The sequence below is a fragment of the Zalophus californianus genome, chromosome X (assembly GCF_009762305.2).
Source record: "Zalophus californianus isolate mZalCal1 chromosome X, mZalCal1.pri.v2, whole genome shotgun sequence".
NCBI lineage: Eukaryota > Metazoa > Chordata > Mammalia > Carnivora > Otariidae > Zalophus > Zalophus californianus.
Window position 1 is genome coordinate 128,603,649 of NC_045612.1, and position 18,753 is coordinate 128,622,401.

Sequence of the window (18,753 nt, forward strand, 5' to 3'; positions counted from 1 at the left end):
AGGATCGACATGCCCTTTGTGAACCTTCTCCCTGGCCCTCACTGCCTGTGTTACCAGGACAGAGAGGATGTCCCAGCATCCAGCTACCAATTGTCCCCGAGGAGCCCTGCTCCTGGACCCACTTGTGCTGCAGGGCCTGGGCCGCTCTGATTGGCCAGCATGGGTCACATGGCCAGCCCTGCATCCCAGAGGATGCTCTGTGGAGGCAGGAGCTCCCTGACAGGTGCAAAGGGGGATGCCCACTGTACAGATGTCCCCTGGATTGATCGCTGTGTTTTTGTGGAGGAGGCTCAGAGCTTCCCCGGTGCGGGGCGCATCCAGAAGCCAGATCCAACAGTTCTTATCGACATTATGCACCTTAGTCCTCTTCCCGACAAAGTACAAACCAGCCTCTGAAGACCTCCCGTGTTTCAGAGCTGGTTCAGCTTTATTTTACCCCCAAGATCCTGTTTTCTGTGACAGCTATGAAAATGAAGGAAACCCCCTTTTCCTTGGAACATACTTGGGGATTTTTTACCACCCCATCCTGTAACTGTTGGACCCTACAATGGTTTGCAAAGTGTCTTTGATCAACAGTAGCTTCGAGGGGTGCCGGGCTGGCTCTATGGGGGGACCGCTTGATTCTTGATCTGGGGTTGTGAGTTTGAGCCCCATGTTGGGTGTAGAGCTTATATCAATCAATCAATCAATCAATCAATCAATACAGTCGCCTCGATAAGTAGTGTATATTACGTTTGCGAGGCGGTTCATATTTATTTTTCAAATATTTATTAGCTATAGATAAATATGTATATATATCTACATATATGTATTTGTTTAATATATGGGTTGTGCAGATGTTTGAAATGACATTTATATAATATGATTATCCGATTTGGGCGAAGTCACTCTATTTATACCAATCCTTGGCCTTGCAGGAATACTTGGTGTCAACGCACACACGTGGGGCTCAGTCTTCCACCTTGGTTTTCTCTTCCACGGGGCACAAATCTAGAAAGAATGAGCTTGTCTAGAGCTTTCCGAAACATTCCGTGCTTTCTCGCAGTTACTTACGTAGGTTTGCTTCAATCAAGCATTTACATCTTGGATGTATCTGTGATTTCCTTCCTGGGTGTGGGGTAAAGTGAAAATGGACTTTTCCTAAATGCCTGATTCCTCGGGCAGAACGGTCTGTCAGATAGCATCTCCCCCCCCCCCCGCCCCCGCCACACCGGACTTTTGACGCATTCTCAATTATGCAAAATACAATTATGCAAAAATACAGAGAGCCCGCAGCTGCAGTGAGAGCTGTCCCACGAGGAGAGCTGGGACTCAGGGGGGTAAATCACACCCAAATTCCGGGAAGCGATTTGGCAACATAAATTGAAGAAAGTTTGAAATTAAAAAAAAAAATTAACAGACAGACTTATCTCAGGGGCCCTGCCCCACCTGGATCCTCAGTGGTCCCGCCCTGCCTGGATCTCAGGGGTCTGGTCTCCGGAGCTGGGGGAGAATGTTGCCCCAAGTCCCCCAATTTCAGGTCCTTTGTTATGATCGCCCCAGGAAATCAAGTCAGCAGCTGTGCAGGATGCTCTAAATGACAATGGTGCCCCCAGGGCCCCCCCCATCTCTTATCCCTCACGTGCAGGGAAACAAGAGCCCCTGTCTGAGCCCCGACCCAGTCTGCCCCTTTGAGGTGGGACCCTGATTTTCAAAGGGAAATAGAAGAAGAGCACCCACACCTTATGACGGTGTGAAGCCAGCACCACCCCAAGCCATATGGAGAAACCTTTCAGGTCAATGCGCAGAGCCGTACCCAGGCTTGGCAGCCACTGGTCTGTGGTGAGGGAAGAAGTGACAAAGATGGGCCACGTAAGCCACACCGCTGCCCACACCTAACCGGGCTCCCCACGGCTAATGTTCATAGGCTTTCATGAGCGGCTCTGATTCCAATAAAGCCCCATCACAAACCATCCTTCTGCCTCAGGGACATTCTTAAGATGTTAGTCACACCCCAAGACAGGTGGGCACATGGAGCAGAGGAAGTGTTTGGGACAATGCTCCAAAATCTAGTCTCCAGGAGCAGTCGATGTTCCAAGTGGGTCTCAAGAGGACTCTCTACATGCGATGATAGTTCTATAGCGAGGTTTGAACTGCACCATAGGAAAAACATGTCCCACACACTTTTAGGTTCTGTCCCTGGGGGCTGTCAATTAAACCGAGAACATGCATTTCCAAGAGGAAAAATAAAAAGATTTTATTTATGCATTTGGTGTGCATACACACAGGAGAGTTCAGTGATGAATATAGGGAGTGAAAAAAAAATCTCTTCCCATCTTGGCTTCTCTGAGTAGGGTCCTGAAAATGACATTGGCTCCAGAGAGATCAACAAGAGAAACACAAGCAGTAGTTTATTAACATTGCATCACACTTACACATGAGAGTACCCAGAGATGAGTAACACTGAGGGTTGGTTAGAAGGGGCTTATATACTTTTTCAGGCTAAACAAAGGCAAAGGGATTTTGGGTTCCTGCACTATGGAAGCAAGTTATGGGAAAGTGACCAGGATAGTATGGTGAACGGGGTGTTCCGTGGTGTTTGTTATGCGGATGTAAGTCAAGACGTCCTCCATTGATAAGAGTTGTTACAAGGGGGTCCTCTTCCAGCTCTGGGACAGGGAGACATCTCTACAAGGGGATATTTCACTTATGAATGTGAATTTTCTTTACAGAAATGGGCGCCCCGTTCCTAGAGCGTCTCCTGCTTCTGCTGGTTCTCGGTGACCTTTAGTTTAAAATAGTCCACATTTTGGGGGTGGGGTGTTGGGGTCCCCGTGAGGAGTAGCTGAAGGGATGCTTAGAATCAGGGGCATCTCTACCCTCCTAAAAGGTGGGGACAGTGTGGGGGTGGGGAGAAAAAGCCCTTACCTTACAAGAGCACAGATGACTTTGTGGAACCATCGACGGGTTTTCTCAAAACAAACAGCAGGTAAGAAAGGTTGCAATGATGTTGGTCCAGACAGATATGAGTGGTCTTTGCATCTCCTGCAGGGCCATCAACTGCTCTGGACAGAGGGTTTGGGTGGGTTTTACTGCTTTCTGCCTTCTGGGGCAGAGAGCAGGCCAGAAGAGGAACTTATGGAGCTCTGCTTCCCAGGAGTTGCGGGTTTGTGCCGGATGAGGGAAGCTCCCTGGAGAAGGCTTCTTTCTGCCTCTGGTCGACACTCAAATGCCTTCAGCTCAAAATAATCTTAACACCAGCTCCGGGTCCCCACGAGGCACAAAGACACAGGAAGGGGGACAAGAGGGAAGCCAGCCGTAGGGTGCGAAATGTGTGAATTCTGCGTGGGTCCGGGGAAACGTATTTGGGGGTTTCTTTTGAAAAGCCACCAGCACAAACCTTTCTGTGGAATGCTGTTTTCTTTCGTCTGCAGGAAAGCAGGGTCACGCGACCCTTGGCGCCGGAGGAGGGGGAGGGGCGACCTGACTTCCTGCCTGGCGGGGCTTCAGTGAGCGCCAGCCTGAAGCCTGGAGGGGAACAGAGGGGACATAGGATCCCAAACCAAATAAGCTCGTTTCTCTCCAGGGTACATGAGAGGTGTACCAAAACTATGGTGAACCATCCCCCAAATCAAGAAACACAAATCTTCCCATAACGAAATGATCAGATAGCATTAAGAAATATATATGGCACAGTTATGCTAAAACCATGCCAAATCATCCCCCAAATACAATAAAAGCTAATTCGGCCAATAACAAAGTGATTGGATAACATTAAAAAGATATATGGGACAGTTGCGCTAAAATTATGCCAACTGTCCCCCAAATAAAAAAATAAAAGATAATTCTGCCCATAACAAAATGATCAGATAACATTAAAATATATATATATTTTTATCCCATATATATACATAAGACAGTTGCACTAAAACTGTGTGAAATTGTCGCCCAAATAAAAAAAAGGTAATTCTTCCAATAACAGTTAGAGACAAGGTCTGAAAGATAACACAGGCGGTGTGCTTAAAAAGTACCTTTTGAGATAATGTCTAACTTTCAGAAAAGTTGCAAGAATAATATAAGAACTCACACACAGTACTCAAATTTACCAATTGGTGTGCATTTTGTCATATGAGTGTGTGTGTGTGTGTGTGTGTGTGTAATGCCTTTCAGCCCTCAAAGGGGGAAATCACTGAGAAAAGAAAGCATTTTACCCTTTTTAACTATATGCCACAGTTCTATATATATTATATAAACATATATTATACACAGGGTGGGGGGGATTAGGAAAAATGTCAAAAAAGCCTCCTTGAGGAGGGATAGTAATAATAAAAAAGTTTATTTACAGAAAGGGGAAAATATTTGCAAACCATATATCTGATCCAGGATTAGTAGCCAAAATACATAAAGAAGTTATACAACTGAACACTAAAAATACAAATAAGCCCATTGAAAAATGGGCAGAAGACATGAATAGACTTTCCCCCCCCCCAAAAAAAACCATACAAATCAGTAACAGACACGTGAAAAGATGTTCCAAGTCATTTGGCTTCAGGGAAATCCCAATCCAAACCTCAATGAGATACCACCTCACACCCGTCAGAATGGCTAAAATTAACAAGTCAGGGAACGACAGATGTTGGCGGGGCTGTGGAGAAAGGGGAACCCTCCTACACTGTTGGTGGGAATGCAAGCTGGTGCAGCCACTCTGGAAAACAGTATGGAGGTTCCTCAAACAGTTGAAAATAGAGATACCATTCGGTCCAGCAATTGCACTACTGGGTATTTACCCCAAAGATACAAACGTAGTGATCCAAAGGGGCACATGCATCCCAATGTTTATAGCAGCAATGTCCACAATAGCCAAACTGTGGAAAGAGCCAAGTTGTCCCTCGACAGATGAATGGATAAAGAAGAGGTGGTATACATACAGTGGAAGATTACTCAGCCATCAGAAAGGATGAATACCCACCATTTGCATCAACATGGATGGAACTGGAGGGGATTATGCTAAGTGAAATAAGTCCAATTCTGCGAGAGCTCACTTTTACGTGGAATCCAAAATAGTCAAACTCACAGAAGCAGAGAGTGGACACGTGGTCTCTAGGTGCTGGAGATGCAGAAATGCGGAGATGTGGGTCAGAGCCGTGTGCTTCCCGTGATAGGATGAACGAGTCCAGGCATGGGGACCATAGTCAGCAAAGCTGGGTTGTGAGCCTCAAAGTTGCCAAGACACTAGATCTGAAACATTCTCAGCACAAAATTTAAAAAAAGAGGCAGGTAATTATGGGAGGTGATGAATGTGTTGGGCAACCTCACCATGGTCTGCATTTTGCACCATACAAACGCACCAGCTTATCACTTTATATATCTTAAACTCACACAGAGTCACTTGTTGATCGTATCTCAATTAAGTAGGAAGGAAAAGGCAAAAAAAAAAAAAAAAAGTTCAAGAAACAGCTATCAAAGGTATTTTTTTCCCCCGAGTCTTTGAAGGTTTTCAACCGTGTGCGTCCACCTGAACACCACTATGGGACGTGACACAAGCCAGGCTCAGAAGAGCACATCCTCATACTGACATTTTCCTTAAAAATGATTCAGACTCAGTTATTTTGTCTATTTCTGCTCTTGTGATGCTAATTACCAGTTGTAATACTGAACTGAAAGGTGGGTTTCTGAATCCGGATTCAACCCCCATAGTGGGACTGCCCCCTCTAACCTTACAGACTCAGAAGTCTGATTTCACCCCAATTGCCAAAGCCAAGCAATCCCTGAAGGCTCAACTCACGTTAGCCTGACTCACACAGACCTGAAGTACACACCTCAGGGGAAATTGATTGGTTCATGCAGACCGATAGCTCATCCTGGCATGGAAGGGTTTTCTCCGTCCCGAAGCCGAGCGACAGAAACACCCAACCAATGGCCAAAGTCATGTGGTGGGTATGCCGTTAAGATTTAGGGATTTGCCTGCGCTCCCCGGTGATGGGAGGGGAGTGCCGAGTGATAGTTTGTGCTCACGTCTCCTGCTCTGGGGCCTTCCTGTCAATGCCACAGTCCGTGGTGGTCAATGTGGGCTGCACGCTCCCATCACGGGGATGGCCTCCTGTGGGCATGAGGTCTGCACCTGCCCAGGAGCAGCCCCGGGTGCCAGTGTTCAGGATGATGGCCAAGATCCATCCATGTTCATTCCCTGTGCCCCCCAGTGTCCACACCACCTTCCTCCAGGCAGGCCATCAGATTTCACCGACTTATGGATACCCATACTCTCTGACGCCGCCAATGCAAACTTGCAGGCATCCGCACACTCACACATCCCTTAGGAGAGAAATGCCAAGGATTTGGGAGGAGGTGAGCTTGGCTTTCCAATGATCCCCATGGGACCCCCCGGCTTCTCACTTCTGGGACGCCCCTCCTGCACGGTGGCCTGGCACCAGCATCCCAGGGTCCCCTTCCTCCATGTATGCAAGGGGTGGGGGACCCAGTCACTGTGGCCCCTACCCCAGGCTCAAACCTTGGCTTTCATTGGTCTGGGGAGGCAGACATTTGGGGAGGAAGAGGGGAAAAAACACGAGCAAAGGTGAACAGGGGGTGGCAAGGTTGGATGAAGCTACTCTATTATCTTTCCTTCCATTAATATTGCCAGGTAGGAAAAACTTTTCCTCTACCCTCTTAGGTTCTGTCCTTGGGGCATGCAAATTAAACTGACAAAAACCAGATTATCCTTCCCTCTAGTAATATTGCCAGGTAGGAGAAACTTTTCCTCTGGCATCTAGGAAAACAAATGACCCAAAGGGGGAGAGAAAAGGGCAAACAGCTACTTCGAAAGATGAATGGGTCTTCGGATAATAGGAGATATAATATTTGTATAACAGTGTCATCTGCATGTGGTGTTGACACCTCATCTCCCAGAAGAGATTAGAGCTTCTCCAGGGAGTGGGTTTATGGCACTTGCATTGCTGGGGGAGCCCTGCTTTCAGGTAGGTGAGGAATTTCAGAAACTCAGATGCTTTCAGCTCAAAATAATTTTTACGCCGCAGTGGCTCATTCCGGACTCCTTCACTATCAATACCATAATGCATGTTAGGCATCGACTAATAACTATATTATCATTATATACACATGAATATCGATTGTTCAATTCTACCTGCAACCCCCAGCTTTTGAAAGATGGCGGCAACAGCTCATTTTGGACATTGTCATCCTCACGGATGTGCTCGCCCACCCCAGGGACAGATGTGTCCCCGTGAAACTGAGCAAGCGTGTCCCAGCACTGGCAGGCTCCACACCTGGGGGACATCCTATGTCCCAGTGCATGGCACAGGGGGAAGGGAGCGGAGAACATCCAATATCCCAACATAGGCTCGTTGGTGCCAGGTGGAATTTGAACACGGCCCATGTGACACCGTACCTTCGTGAGACCCCAATTCCCACCCCCACCACCCAGGATCTGGGGACCACAGCCGGGCACGTGAGTCTCCATCAGGTGGGGACTGCGCTGGGCATTCCTGAACCGGGACCCGCCTCCTCACCTCTTTCTAATTTATTCTCCTGTTTCCTGACCCCTCTCCCCACCCCCAGCCCTCACCCCTGGGAGGGGAGGAGTTGTCTCTCCATCCTGGTCCCAGATGTGGGGCTCTGCACCAGCCCTCCTCTTGGACCCCTGACCCCAAGGGTGCCTGCGAGAACAGTCATTGTTTTCTTAGCCCCCTGGCCCCCGGGGCTGGCCGCCACATGGGCAGGGCGAGTCTTCTCTGCCCCCAACTGTGAGCCGTGCTTGCTTCCTGCATTGCCGGATTCTGAGCGTATCAAGACAGCTTGCGGTTCCCTGCGTGCACGCTCCAGATGGTTAGAAGCTACTTCTTTGGAAGTTCCTGGGAGACGAGAAGGCTGTGCACTGTCTTCCTCCTTGCAAAGCCTAGAGCTGTCTTTGCTTTCAGATCCAAGTTCCTGCTAGGGCAAGGGGCTGCATCTTCCTGAGTCCTGTACTCCTGCTTTGTGCATAGGGGCACAGTGACCCTTGTGGATGAAGTTTGCCTGTGAAAGGTTAGACACCTCTGCAATGCACCTGGATCTCCCTGCCCAGGCACGTCCGTGCACCCAGGAACCCCCCACCTCCCCAGATGGGCCCCCTCACCTTCCCGGATGAGCAGTAGCTCCCCGTGTTCTCACCTCCTCTGAGCTCCTGTGACGAGGGTCCCACGTCTTTAAAGCTGGAAACACGTGCCATGGATAGCAGCAGGCTGGACCCCGCAAGCTTGAGGAGGGAATGTGCAAACCAAAAGTCTTGCCTTCCCCATGCAGACCCTCGTAGCCCTTCACGGCATCTCAAATGCGGTTTCCCCAACCACCTGGGGGAGGGATATTTATGCAGGACGCCCCAAAACGGGCAGACTGGAAATGACTCTTGATGAAGAGTCAAGAAGCCTATTTTCTTAGTAAGCCTGATGGTGGGGATAAGGAAGCTGTGAGACGTGATGTCAAAGCTCCATGTGTCTGATTGTTCATAATGCATTTGTAGAAAAGACCCCTTGGTGCAAGAAAGGGAAATCTGAGTTGGCCCACTTGCAGTATTTATTAGGCAAATAAATATATAAGATTACATAGATATGTGTTTCTACCTAAGTGCATAGGACGAAATATTTTTAATCTATTTCTACCTCGATGCATAAGATTAAGACGCCTTCCGTTCTGGTCTTCATTTTCTACCTAACTGCACAGAATGACATATATTTAATTTTAGCATTTATTCCGATCTCCGCCTATAGATCCGATACATTTTTATTGTACTATTTGTTTCTACCGAAGGTTGTAAGGATGGATACGTTGTACCCTGCTCTTCATTTGTCCCTAGATGCATAAGGTTACATATATTTATGCTACTATTTCCACAGTCAAGTAGCTGTATCTGCAAAAACGTCCTTTTGCAAAATCAGGGGAAGCATTGCAGGTAGAGATTTGGCTTGCTGATGCCAGGGGCGCGGTGCTTCTGGGCCTGGAAGTGGGCAGAAGATACGGAGGAAGGTGCTCCGGCAATTCTGGTGACTGCACAGTAGGAACTAGATCTGTATCTCCGTTTCCTTCTGCATACAGAGTCGCGGCTTGGGGAGTGTATGCTCTTTCTGATCAGTGACTCCCTCCCTCCCTGTAAGTCTACATTGTTTCAACAAAGCACGTTTTTTCCTGTACACGTAGGCCTGCATTCCGAAGAAATCCATCTCCATCCCCTAAAGGAGCCTCCCTAAAGGAGCCTCCCGCAGACAAAGCTGGTCCCCCTGAAGAGAAAAAAAAAATTATCAACTGGTCCCCTGAATAGAGAAAAAAAAAATGTCTTCTAATGGCAGAGACTAATTTTTATTTTATTTTTTGCTAGAGCTCATAAGTATCACCCCAGCTTGCCTCTCTCCCTTTAAAATCTGGCTGTCTTTGAAAAAAGCACACTTTTGTGGAAAATGGCCAGCAAAGAAAGTTGCATGCGTCAAGGCATCATCCATAATTCCGCAACCAGCCTCCCTAAGCCTTGCTCAGTACGGCCTCACGGGCCTTGAGGAACGTCCGTCTCCAAGAGCCAGATCTCATGTAAGCAGGAAGGAGAGACAGAAGGAGCCCATTCATCGCGGCCCCGAAGAAGCAAGGCGTTTTTGGCAGGTACCCAAATCTGGAAACAAGGTGCACAGTATCTGCACCTGGGGCAGGCGGCTGCAACTAGCCCGAGATCATCCCGCCTCAGGTTTTGCAGAAGCAAAGGAACCTAGAGCTCCACGTTGGCCCGTTTCCCGTCAGCGTGTGCAACAGGGTGGTGCATACAGACTACAAGGTACCTAGGATTCACCTCCTTGCTGCAGGACCTCAGACGTGCCCTCAGAAGAAGGGCCTGCGTGCACGCTTCCCGGCCGGGAACAGGGGGTTTGGTTTGTGCCGCGATATCCCCTCAGTCCTGTGACATCCACACACACACATACGTGGATGCATCCCACCTGGGGTGCGCTTGACCCCGTGGCCGTCTGAGCAGGTGGGCTGGCTATCTGTTCCATGCAAGCTGTCAAGGCTGCAGGTCAACGTGGCCAGATGCGTGATGCCTGAGGCAGGGCCAGTACTTAGAAGCACCCTGCAACGGGCTGGAAAATCCACATCGCCTTGTTGCAAACGGGCAAGCCAGCTCGTCCATAGCTTCTCTCCGTGCGGACAAGGAACCCGTCTTCAGCACGAGCAGTTGGGAGGATTCCATTCACGATCGCCGGGCCTGTTTATCCTGGAGGGCGGGCCGGACGCATAGGCAGGAGCCCTTTCCTGTTGATCTGGGGCAGGAACGCTGCACCGTGAACACCACAAGACGCGGAAAACAGTCCGCGGCGCTTTGTAGGCGGTGCGGACGCACAGGGAGCGTGCGGGAACATGCAGCGTGCGCGGGGGCTCTCGGCACGGGTGCTCCTGGAACCTGGTGGCAATGCCTTCAGTTTTTCCCGTGGGCTCCACCGTTGACACCAGCGGCAGGACACGGATCAGAGCTGGTTCCTCGCAGCCTGGCCACCTGGGCCATGCTCCCCACACGCCACTGGGGGGCAGCAGGTGTCCACGGCTTCTCCGAGAGTGCCCTGATTCTGGTGACACATGCAGGAAACACTGCATTGCCACGGAGGGCCCCTCCCTCCCCACACAGCCCAGACCCCTGGACTCAGTGGCCTCAACAAAGGACCACAGACAGAGCACCACGTGATTGGTGTCCATCCCACACGCACTCACATCTCTTCCTCGCGGCAGAGTCCCCGTCAGGGCGTCCCTTTCCCCGTGGCAAACAACGTGGGGACCCCGGGCTGGACCAGCCACGTCCCCAAATAGGAATATTTGGGGTGGGAGGGAGGGGCTGTATCTGGAGGAAAAGCGGCAGGACGGACATGGGTGACGCCCCGCGTGTTTCGGGGTCACTCGCCGGGGTTGGCTCTAGCTCGTGGGTCAAGCAGGCTTTGCACCCAGCTTGTGGGAAGCAGGCTGCAATTAGGGGGTGGCAGCACCCCACTCACCACCCCCTCAGTCGTGCAGATGGCCCCGGAGCTCGGCAGCCTCCGGACTCTGTGCAGATGGACCCACACCGCCTTCCACTGCCTGTGCCCTCCGTGACCCCTCCCCACTGCCCCGCAAGCCCTTCTGCAGGGACGGCTGCGGGGCACAGGCACCCCTCACTCCCAGCAGCCGGTGGGGGGGCAGCTCAGCTCCCCCTGGACAACCCCCGTGTGCATGGGACCCGAGTCCACCACCAGCGGGTGCTGCAATCAGGAAGTATGATTTCCCACGGCTGAGGGTCCTCTTGGCCCGAGGCGCGCATGTTGCATGCATCGTTTTGCAAGCATGATTGGAACGGGGCCCCTTTCGGGGGGACGGCAGTCAGCTCGGAGGCGACAGGAACAGCTAAGAGGCTTCACCAGAGCGTGGGTTCCTGTCCCTGCCGCTCAGGGGGGCCGTCTGTGGCGTCCTCCTCTGCCTGTGGAAGCCAACACACAATCGGAAACTGCGGAGACGCACTCGATCCGGAACCACGACACCCCAACCCAACAGAACTTCCCAAGAAATGGAGAATTCGCAATGGGGTGAAGTCTCCCCAAACCCATTCTCAAAAATCACGTAAAAACCCAATGCTCCCCACGTCTGCAAGCTGCCATCATCCCAAACCTCCCTGTTTTTTTGTTGAAAAACACTCAGTGCTGGATGATGCGCCGTTTACCCACACGGTCAGGGCAAAGCGGGACCCGCCGTGGCCCCCATTCTGAAATTCGGGGCCTGGCGTGATTTACCGGACGCGGGCGACACCAATCAAGGGTCAGACTCCGGAGGTGGGATTTGTGGTTCTATAATTTCGTGAACGCCCAAACTGGGTTCAGTGAGGACACAGGTGGTGATGGTTCTGAGGTCCCCGTGGACGCCTTTCGGGGAGAGTGATTTGCGGGCGATTTTGACCATGCTCCTCTCTCTGTCCGGTGATTTGGGCCACTTGCCTGTGTCCTTAGCATGTGCAGACCCAGCGTCTAGGTGGGCGCGAGACAACGTGGGGAGCTGGGTGTGCAGGACCGCGGCAGGGCCCGGCAGCAGGCAGGTGCTTGGGTCATGGGGATCACGCTGCCGACACGGGGACCCTTTTTCTCCAGATAATAGGGCTTTGTGGAAATAGGAACCAGAGTAAGCAGAACACCTCCAGCCCGGTAAACGTGCATCCGGCTTTTCCACCCAGACAGTGCCCGACCTGAACGCTCCCGCCGAAGTTCTTCAAAAGGCCCGAGTTCGCACAGGAAGAGGGATGGTTTGTATTATTCGTAAGTAAGATTTTATTGCATCCCAAGGGCAGCATTAATGTAGGGGCGGTTCATTCTACGGGGAGCGATATTACCCGGAAAGCCAATGAAAAAGAAAAGAACCAAGTGAGCTCATTCAACCGTCTTTCTTTCTTCTAAACGGTGGTAAAATACATAAAGCGTAAAATTTAGCATCTGCAAAGCGTGCGGTATGTAGCATCAACCATATTCACATAGTTCTGCAAACACCATCAGCATCTACCCCGTGTGAGCATGGACCCTTCCGTCATCCCACACTGAAGCTCCATACCCACTAAACGACTTTTGTCATCTTTAAGTTTTATTTATTTTTTAGAACTGTTTAAAAAAAGTCTTTCCATGAAACAATTAAAAAAAAATATATATATATATATTTAAAGGTTGGAGAAATATATCCGGGAAGGAAAATTTTCCGGGGAATGTTAGTCGTTGGTTTTGGTTTAAATGTGTTAAGTTTGAAAATCTGGTTTAAACGACGTGCGGGGGCGCCTGGGTGGGTCTGTCCGTGAAGCGTCTGCCTTCGGCTTAGGTTATAATCCTGGGGTCCTGGGATGGAGTCCCGTTTCGGGCTCCCTGCTCCGCGGGAAGCCCGCTTCTCCCTATTCTAATACCCGTCCACCTGCTTGTGCTCTCTCTCTCTCTCTCTCTGTATGTGTCAAATAAATAAAATCTCTAAAATGTGTCTAAAATATGCCAAGAAAGATGTGGGCAGGGGTGCAGCCTTCCTGAGTGGGAGGCATTCGGGGTCGGTGCAGAGATCGGAGTTTTGAACGGATGAACCTCGTCCCTATGAGGAAGCTCGTCACGCCTTCCGATGGCCTCGCAGACTGGCTCCCATTTGTTTTGTCTGAAATTGTCCCTCACGGTTCAAGGGGCAGTGGCCCAGCGGTTCCGTGGCCCGGGCACCCTTCACACGGGACAGCAACAGGGAAGAAGCCAGTGCGCGGGCAGGCGTGGGAGAGTCTGTGCTGGGCACCCCGTGCACCCTCTCTGGTCCTGTCCCACGGGTGCAGCGCATGCAGGGTTCACCCTTGGTTTGCAGAATGGACAGCCCTGCTGTGCTGGGAACAGTGGGAGGGAACAGAGGTGGGGAACACAGAGTGCATGCAGGATGCTGTCAGGCTAGCCTGCAGGAGAGGCTCCCCTGGATGAATTGAAAAGGTGTCAACGGGTGGGTGGGAGCGGCGGGTGCACGCGTCCCATGAATTGATTCTTGGTGTGCATGCATTCGGCTGCTGTGTTGGGGAAGATCTGCAGGCAGGGAGCATGTCAAGGGGGCAGGACCCTCGTGTCCCAGCCCCCGGAGCTCCAAGCCCTGCACCTGGGAAAGGACAAGGCTCCATGGGCCGGGGGCGGGGTGGCACTGGTTCAATTCAGCATCCGTGCTGAGCAAACACCTACGCTCACCATCAGCCCGGCCGGCGTCCCCCACCAGAGGGTTAGAAAGAGAACCTACTCATGCACAGCCGGCCGGGTGTATGCTCCCTCCGTCTTCCTTGAAGCCACAGAAACCCTTTGAGGGGCCTCCGCCCTGCCCCGGTCGCCTGCACAAGCCCTCACTGTTGCCAGTCTCAGCACCCAGAGCAGGACCAGCCTGGACCTGCCTGCGGTGGACAGCCAAGCTTCATAATTCACGACTTGACCACTGAGGTGAGAAGCCAGGACGGCATGCGCTAAATAGATTATTGTTGGGGGAGAAAATAAATAAAGGAAGTGTTCTATGGTGAGCTTAAAAAAAAAAAAAAAAGGAAAGTTTGGAGAATACGAGTAAAAAGGAAGCTTTCTTTCGCGAGGCTTTGGTCAGAGTTGACGTGCACACAAATTGCAGTAGATGGGCTGTCTGTTAAGGGGGGATTTCGCTGTCCCCCGGCCCCCGGGTGTAGGGATCGTGTTGGGGGGACAAGAATTATTTCCCAGATGGTGACCGGGAGGCAGAGGTGGAGTCTGTCCCACTGCGGTGGAGAGACCAGCCATGCGGTCGTGTTTTCTCCATGCGGAAACCTCATCTTGGACCCAGGAGTGGGGAGAGAGACCTGCGGTTCCCCATCCCAGGGTTGTGCAGGCTGTAGAACCTTCAGGGTTTCAGGGTATGACCGCTGGCTGAACATTTCTGCAGGACCAGGGAGATAGCGGGGTGGGTCGAGCTGTCTGCTCCCACACCAGACAAGGCTCTTCTGGAAGAGGGGTTCTCAGCTGGGAGTGATCAGGCCTCCGGGCGACACTTGGCAAGACCTGGACATGTTCTTGGCTGTCATGGCTGGTGAGGGGAGGATCCTGCCTGGGTGTGGTGGGCGGAGACCAGAGACGCTGTTCCACATCCTCCAGTGCTCAGGATGCCCTATATCAAAGAGGGGATCCAGCCTCAGATGCCAGCAGTACTGAGGCTGAGACGCCCTAACCTAGCATGAGAGATGGTCTGTCTATCTACTATCCATCTACTATCTATCTATCTATCTATCTATCTATCTATCATCTATCTATCATCTATCTATCATCTATCTATCATATCTATCATCTATGTATCTGTCTATGGCCCTATTATCTATCTATCTGTCTATCTACCTACCTACCTAGACAGTGGTTCGAGACTGGGGATGACTCTGCCTCTAGGAAACATTGCACAATGTTGGCAGACAGTTTTCGTTGTCTTCACTGAAGGTAGGAACATCCTTCTGGCATGTGTTAGGTGCAGCCTAGATATGCCACTCAACATCCTACAACACGCAACACCCCCCCACAAGTCTTGAACCCCAAATGTCAACGTCGCTGATGGGGAGACAGTCTAGTTTGGTTTGAGTGTGTCTGAGCCATGAGCACTCGTGTGTGAGGGGACATGGTTCTCTTTGCATGGCCGTGGCTGTGACATTCAGACCAGAAGCGATTTTTGTTTAGAACACAACCCTCCCCATTTCCAGTAGAGTCCAGGGTTGCTTTTCTTAGCTGACCATGATTGTCACCTGAATGTGAATTCCACCTGCCATAGTGATCCCCGTTGCTACGTGGATCCCTGTAATGTAGATCGTGGCACCATGCGGTGGATTAAATTACATCCTCAGAGATGTGTATGTCCTAATCTGTGCATGCTGCACAGGGAATAATGGCCCCAAAGCATCCACGTCGTGATCCTCAAGTAGTAGATGGAACAATGTCCCCAAAGATGACCACATCCTGATGCCCAGGTGGTGGAAAGAACAATGTCCCCAAAGATGAGCACATCACGATCCCCAAGTTGGGATGGAACAATGTCCCCAAAGATGACTGCATCCTGATCCACATGTGGTGGGCAGAATAATGTCCCCAAAGATGCCCACATCTCAATCCCTGCATGGTGGATGGAATAAAATCCCCAAACACGTCCACATTCCGATCCCCACATGGTGGACAAACAATGGTCCCAAAGATGTCAATGTTCCTACCCCCTCATGGTGGACAGAATAATGTCCCCACAGGTATCCACGGACTGATCCCCATGTGGTGGACAGAATAATGGCCCCAAAGATGCCCACAATCTGTGTCGGACTTCAAAAGCACTTCAGAGTTTATTTTATTTTATTTTTTTTTAAAGATTTTATTTATTTGACAGAGAGAGACACAGCGAGAAAGGGAACACAAGCAGGGGGAGTGGGAGAGGGAGAAGCAGGCTTCCCGCCGAGCAGGGAGCCCGATGCGGGGCCCGATCCCAGGACCCCGGGATCACGACCTGAGCCAAAGGCAGACACTTAACGACTGAGCCACCCAGGCGCCTCTAAAGCACTTCAAGGTTTAGAGCAACATCCACGTGCTTTTGGAGAACAGTGGCTAAGTTTTCTTACAAATGCAAACACAGGTAAAACAGAACTCGTTCCATGAAAGAACCAGAATCATTGTAAAATACTGCAAGGAGGGAACAGTCTCACGATTTCCTGTTCTTTTTTTCAGCTCATGGCTGCTGAATGGGATGGTTAATGTGTTCATTTGCCTGGCCGTGGGAGGGCCAGATATTTGGTTCAGCATTATTTCTGGATGTGTCTCTGGGGACATTTCTGGATGTGATTGGCATTTGAATCAGTGCAGTTGGTGAAACAGACTGGCCCTCCCAATCTGCTGTGTGGCCTGGTCTAATCAGTTGAAGGGGAAATCACTCCCAGAGTGTGGGAGGGCCTGGTCTAATCAGTTGAAGGGGGAAGTTGCTCCCCGATTGTGGTCTGGCCAGAGGCGATGGGTTTCCCAGGTGGCCTCGGACCCCGCAGAGGGCTTTGTGGACAGACTTGCTGTCATTCAATCAGCATCCTGTTTTACGAGCAGTTGAGACTAAGCGCGTAGCAAGAGGGTTCGTATGCATGGATGGTTTATGACCGCATCGAAACTTTGCTTATGAGGAAGAAGGTCCCCTCGTGCCTGGTTGCAGATGTCCCCCCTGTGGACACAGAGAAACACCGTCTTCCAGGAACCCCATCTCCCTGTCCCACTGCGGCCCATCAGGCCAAAAACACACCGCTTTGCCCAATCCCCAAACGCTGGACAATTTCCCGCCCTCCACATCTGTTGGAATAAACACGAGGTTTCCTGTTTTCTGCCTCAAAAAAAAATTTTTTTTTTTAAACAACTTCATTACGTTCCCTCCCCCGCCATCCTGTTAGGGAACGTCACATTGTTCACTTGCCCCGCTGTCTTCATCTGTTTTCTCCGTGATGAGTCTTTTATTATAGAGATGGCGCTAGGCTGTAAATAATCATCCCAGCAGGTGCAGCCCCCCCACCTCGGCGAGGACTGCAACCCAGTGCTGTGATAGTGCATTTCAATGATTACTAACTCAATTATCTGGGTTGCCCCGGACCTGAATTACTCCCCGAGGACTAATTTCCTGTGTGTCGAATATGTTTATGGTACTTAAAATCGGGGGAAGTTCCTGTGCTTTTAATGAAAATCTCCTCCACACCTGTTCATCACTGTAACTCACATCTCTCGAACGCCCCCGGAGTCAGGGGCTCATGGGATAATGTGGGTTTCCGGGAGACATCCGGCTCAGGATGCCCTGGGTCTGTATTGCTTCTTCCTCCGGAAGGCAATGGGTGCCCCCACTGTCCCAAAGACATGTGGACAGGCGGTGGGCAGGGTTCTCTGGGTGGAGCCCGGCGGTCCCCCGTTGGTCACATAAAACACCTATTCCCTCCCTGGGTCTGAGCCCTGGCTCCCTCTGGTCCTCAAGGGTTGGGAGCTCTTTCAAGAATCAAGTGGGGGCCACATTCATGTCATAAGAGCAAGGCCACTGTTGGGGGTGGAATGGTGGCCCCCAAAACACATATCCACACAGAACCCATGAATGGCACTCTGCTTGGCTGATGGATCCTTACCAAGCGTGTTTGGTGGAAACCGTTGTCGTTCTCAATGGGGTCAGGGGAGATGGGCGGTGGGCCCCCCACGCTTTCCACTGGGAGTTCGCATTGCACGAAGTTGCTTTTGATGTGGGAAGAGACTGTTTTCAAGTTCTCCTTCCTGGTACAATCCCATACCCCGCCAAGGGCCTCCCGAAGTAAAAATCATTGCCATCGTAATGACGTGTCTGCTCACCCGGGTCGCCTGCTTGCACCACCCTACCAGCTCTCCGTTTGCAGAAGTCCTAGCCTAAGTGAGGGTCTCCGGGGACACCGGGGCTCAAGGATGTTTCTGCAAAGATGGGGCATCCTACGAGCTGGCCGCCTGGTCCTGAGCAGTTTGGCGGCTCTCCAGACCATCGAGACCGGGCGCAAGATCCCCACTGCTGATGTCCGCCGGGGCACTCTCTGAGGGATGTGCCTCTGCAGGGCCCGATATAAGAGCTGCAGAGCAGAGCAACTCATTAGCACTGGTACTGGCTTGAGTAACACGTCTCACCACATTTTATCAGCTCCGTGACAGAGCCAATTCCCCCGCTGACTTAGGAAGGTTTGCTCGAACGGGTTTTAAGGCGTGTGGCGTAAGTCTCAGCTAAATACGGAACCGTGGATTAACTCAACTGTGCATCCCTGAGCTCAGCCAATTTGTCATCTTGCTCGATGTGAGGCCCAGCAAAGCTCGGCCACGGGAATCTTCAAAACTATACGGCTGGCCCCAATTTGGGGCACACGCAAAACTTTTGCAAAATCTGATCTGCAGCTGGGTGTGTATCTCTTCTTAGGATCTTCACAAATGTGCGAAGCCTGTCCACGAATGAGGGCATTGGAAACCAGTTGGAAATCCCAAAACCAAACTGAAATCTACAAAAAAGAACCCACCCTCCCCACCCCAAAAAACGAAACAAGCAAAGAAATCATAAGTATGAAGGTCAGACATACAAATACTCAGATCCCACTTCCTGAGATGACCAGTCTGAATGTTAAAATTTGAACTCCGTGGTCAGTCCACCCACGTGCCGGTGACACTGGGAGCATAACCTGCGATATGGACTTCACCCGCAGAGCACGGGATCACCTGCTTTGCAGAATCTTCCAGAACCACC